We start from the raw sequence: 4972 nt of genomic DNA, 5'->3' as shown, positions 1-4972 counted from the left end.
AAAAAAAAAAAAGAATTAGCATTACCTAGTATTTCAGGTGAGCCCAAGAGACTAAGCCAGCCCTAGATATACTAAGGAGAGTCCTTCCAACTCCACTAGCCCAAAGCAAGTCAATCTAAAAACACTACCGGCAAAATTTTCAGGTTCATTTGGTCTAAAAGTACAGAAATGAAATAATCTGTTCTGTGATATTGCCAGAAAGACAGACAGGGATGCTGCAAGGCACAAAATCGGGGCTTAGATGGTCGCACCTGAAGTAAAAGGTGACAACTCCAGCTAGTCCCAGAAAACAAACAAAACCCATGTCGTCTCCTAGGTGTAATTCACGGCTATGGAGCAAGAAACCTTCACTTCTGGGAACAGCAACACATGCTTGGCTCAGGAATAAAGGCACCTGCCAAACCATTGTGGAAAGAAAGAAAAGAAAAAAACACCCCTCGTCTGTTGGCTCAGAAGCAAACAGTGAGGAAAACAAGGAAAGACCCAACTTCTGGGTCTGCCTTTGTGTCCATCTGCAGCAACCAGTGCAGCACCAGAGCCTTCTGTTCAACTCTGACCCCTGCCTTGTGACTGGGGCCCACGCAGCACCCTCTCTTGCCTGGACTAGGGTGGCAGACACCACTTCCTGGCCCCTCAGTTCAGTCTCAGCACAGCACCTGCTGATCCTATAACGTGGAGGCAGGTGTCTGAGTTTGCCCAGGCTACTCTGACAAAATATCATAGACTCAGGGGCTTAAACCAGAAGTCGAGTCAAAAAAAAAATAATCTACTGCCTAAGCTGATCTGAAGGAGGCGGAGCTCAGGTGGTATCAGCCAGGGATGGGAAGCCGCTGTAAATACAAAGGAAGCTTTGCTCACTTGCCTGACGTTCCTCCTGCTGTGTGGCCCAGTTCCTAACAGGCCATGGACTGGTGTTAGTCTAAGGCCCAAGTGTTGAGGACTGTGGGCTTAAACAACTGGAATGTCTTTCTCATACTTCCGGAGGCTGGAAGTCTGAGATCAGGGTGCCGCCATGGCTGGGTTCTGAGGAGGGCTCTCCTCCTGGCCTGGGATGGCTGTCTTCTCACCATGCTCTCCTGTAGCAGAGCACAAGCGAGCTCTGGTCTCTCTCCTTCTTATAAGGGCACTAATCCATCCTGAGGGTCCCACCCTCATGAATATCTCAAAGGTCGGATCTCCAAATATCATCTCACTGAGGGTCAGAGCTTTAATATACGAATTTGGGGGCAATGGTGGGGACACAGATATTTAGTCCACAACACCAGGACATGTCACCCCTCTGCTCAGATTTCTCTAATGGCTGAAAAACCCCAGGGTCCTTCATACACTGGCCACTAGGCCCTACACCAGTAGTCTCCATTGAAAGGGCACAGCTCTCTAGGAAATGCTCAGGAAATCTGAGGACATTTTTCAGGTGGTCACAAGGACTGGGGGACAATACAGGCACTAAGTGTGGGGGACCAGGCACACTGGGTAGTGCTACATACCCGAAGATTGCCAGACTGCAGGTTGCTCTGAGATTCTGCCAGACACTCTTTCCAGCCAAAAACCTTTCCTAGTTATCCCATGCCTATAATCTGTTTTTCACATAAGCATAAAAGTACTTTTTGCACAATACACTGAACTTTCTCAGAACGTAAATACTGTGTAAGTCAGTTAAGACTGTACTTCTTTTGTTTGAAATATTACCAAGAACTGTTCACCCTCTTGGAACTCTAGCCACCAGAATAAGGAGGTAGACCTGTCTGCCTTTGTGTCCATCTGCAGCAACGGGCCCTGCCTCTGCTCACAGGTGGGTGTCAGTGTGTGTCTAGGCATTTACATGTTTGACTATGGAAATGTGATCAAAATTACTTTCCTGTTATTTCAGTTTTAGATGACTAGTTGGGTAACGTATTTCTTTTTGAAACTGTGTCTCTATGTAGGTTAGTATCTATGAATTTTGTTTTGGACAGTAGCGGTGGTGTCTTTAAAATAAACATTAAGTAAAGGAGCACCAGTCCCCCTGCCCCACAGGACTAGCCCTACCCACCACCTTTCTTAGCTCACATCCTCCCTGCCTGAATTCCACTCTAGCTGCACTGAGTTCCACACTCTTCCTCTGCCAGGTTAAGGACACGCCCACCTTTGATCCACTATGCCAGCTGTCTAAAACACTCTCTCGCTTCCTTGAGGTCTTGCTCAAATGATGCCTTCTCAGTGGGACCTTCCCTATTCAAACCTGCAGCCCCCATTCCTACCTGCTCCTGCCCCTTCCACATTCCCGCTTCACTGTTCCCCACAGCTCGGACCACCACTGAGTCTTTTATTCCTTAGCCCCTACAAAATGAAAGCTGCCATATGAGGGCAAGGCCTGCTTTACTCACTTGGTCATCCTCAGGGCCTAGAACAGTATTTGGATATCTTTACCATTTATTTACATATTAACAGGTTAGAAAAAAAATGAAATCTTTAGCTATAAGTACAAAACTAAAATTAAATTGAAAACTCAGGTATCTATGCATTACCATCCTTAATCTCATAGAGAAATATAAATTGAGGCTACTGGTATCCAGGGCTAAGGACTGGGGGACAATACAATTCTTAGAAAAACAATGAGCCTTAGAACATAACCAAGGCTATTGGAAATGACTAGACCTTACTCAGAGTTCTCTAACTCCTCCTCCCTAATCAGTCCCTGGATTCCCAGGCTCTTCTGGCTGCCGATCATCCTTCCCACCCCTCTGTGCTCCCTGCCCCTTTTCAGGTTGCTCTCCTGTCCCTAGTAGCCCACAAACTGCTGCTGGAGTCACCTGAAAGCAGGCACCTGTTGAGCCATTCACCTGTTCCATCTCGTTCACAGCTCTCAATTTCCCATTCAATCAGGGATGAGTGCCTCAGCGCCATGACAAGGTGTGACAGACGCTGTGGCCCACCTCCAGAAATCATGAAGTGCCTGCCACACTGGAGCAGGCCCTGTGGCCCAGGTCTGCTGTCCCCTGCACTCCTTTCCAGGACTAACTCCTGAGCTCAATTCACCCAGGAAGGCTCGTCTCCAACACCAGTGCTTCATGAAGCCTTCCCTTCCCTCCCAGTGCCATGCTGGTGCCTCTCAGGGCTGGGCACAGTGTTCAGCTGTGTTGAAGTCCTCCACTCATCTTTTCTCCCTACCAGACCCAGGGCTCCTTGAGGACAACAAGGTCTAACTTTTTCTTCTTTGCATCCCATACAGCAGTGTTTTTCAACTTTTTAAAATCTCATGGCACACTTGGACCTATAGTTAAACTTCCCTGGCACATTTAAATTATGTTGATAAAAAAAAAAAAAAAAGAGTGGCTGGGCGCCTATAACTCAGTGGTTAGGGTGCCGGCCACATGCTCCAGGGCTGATGGGTTAAAACCTGGCCCAGGCCTGCTAAACAAACAAACAAACAAAGAAGAGACTTGCTGTGCCTTAGACTTCTTTTGAAAATAATTAATGATCTTTAAAAATTTTCAAGGCACACCTCAGATCCTCTCATGGCACAGTAGGAGCCACCGTACACCGGCTGACAATTGCTGTCATACAGTGACTCTCACAGTCCAGGTTCTCTAAATACACATTAAACTGGGCAAAAAGCAGGCTAAATTTTCAGCTCTAATTTACAGGAGAGAACAGATTTCTCATGTTTGACTAAGTAGCAAACAGGACACGGTTTTATTGGATGCAACTGAAGCTACTTATGGAAATGTAGACTTGGAGCGGATCAGCGTCAGACAGGCCACGCAGGGAGAGTAAAACTGAACCAAGGGGCTCAGGGCAGAGACGCCCTGCCTGGGAACACGACACCGAGGGACATGCCCTGACCACACTCAGCTGCCAACCACTCACTCTTGCTCCTTTTGTGACTTATCGATTTTCATTTTTTGGAGAAAATAGGAAACGGTGAAGTTTAAAGAACTGTATTTCCAATGTAAAAGCATTAGGAGGACGGAGAGACGGTGAAGGTGACGTTCTCCACGCCAGCAACGCAACACCAGCAGCCAGCTCTATGGTTTTACTGCGGCCACTCACTCTCGGGACAGCAGGTCCTTTTGGCAGCAGGGTCCACACAGGACGGCTGTGGCACCCTGGCTGCCATCCCACAGGTACGGATGGTGATGAGGTTTGCTGTTGAATTCATGTGGTGGCCTGTGACCTGACACGTGCCAATACTTTTCCATCTAGAATACTGTTTTGGAACACTTTAATTAAGGAAGGAAAAACATTGGCTGTGGTCATGAAAATAATGAGTCACAGAGCGGTGACGAAAGAGAACGTGCCAGTCAGACCCGAACCGAAGGCCAAATGAGAATGATTACTGGACAGAACAACAGAGATGACTCTGAAAGTCCCGAATCCTGGGATTTGCATGGCCTTGTCTGGGAAGATTACTTTGGAAATGAAATGCAATTTCCCATCTGTAGGGCTCCACTCTGCTAACTACCAATGCGATAAGATCACAAGAGGGACGCAGGCAGGGTAAAGGAGAAACAAGCTCAGTCTTTTACTCTCCTCACCATAACGACCCAATAAAGTGGGTAAGTTGGACGAATGTCAAATATGACAGCCCCCAATTATCTCAGACTCTATTAAAAAAAAAAGAGTAATTTGAGGTATGAAGAAGATACCTTCTTGTAATCATGATCGCAAGATTCTAATCACGAGAACAAATTTAATGCATCGTGTCTTCACGAAGACCAACCACACAGAGCTATTAATAGAAAAAGCTGAGAGCCATTTAAACACGAAGGCTGGATAATCACAACAGCTCAAGCTGTAAACATATCCTTTGAGCAGAATACCCTTTCCTCTCTTTGATCTCACTCTCCTCCATCATTTTATTAGGTAATATATACTGTTTTCTGTTTCTCTGGCATATGTTTACTTGGAAGTAGCTAAGCAAATGTCCACGTCACCCAAGGACCGAATCCAAATTACCTTCTTTTTTTTTTCTTTCTTTTTTTTTTTTTTT

At 46.3% G+C, this 4972-nt stretch overlaps 1 protein-coding gene across 3 annotated transcripts in view; it reads right to left on the bottom strand.

Annotated features, from left to right (window-relative positions):
* Window positions 1–4972, bottom strand: part of ERN1 (endoplasmic reticulum to nucleus signaling 1) — a 74886-nt gene that overhangs the window by 56849 nt on the left and 13065 nt on the right. The window lies entirely within an intron of this gene.

The sequence above is a fragment of the Otolemur garnettii genome, unplaced genomic scaffold (genome assembly GCF_000181295.1).
Source record: "Otolemur garnettii isolate 467f Iridium unplaced genomic scaffold, OtoGar3 scaffold00018, whole genome shotgun sequence".
In the NCBI taxonomy this organism is placed as follows: Eukaryota; Metazoa; Chordata; class Mammalia; order Primates; family Galagidae; genus Otolemur; species Otolemur garnettii.
This window is presented reverse-complemented; position numbering and strand designations above follow the sequence as displayed.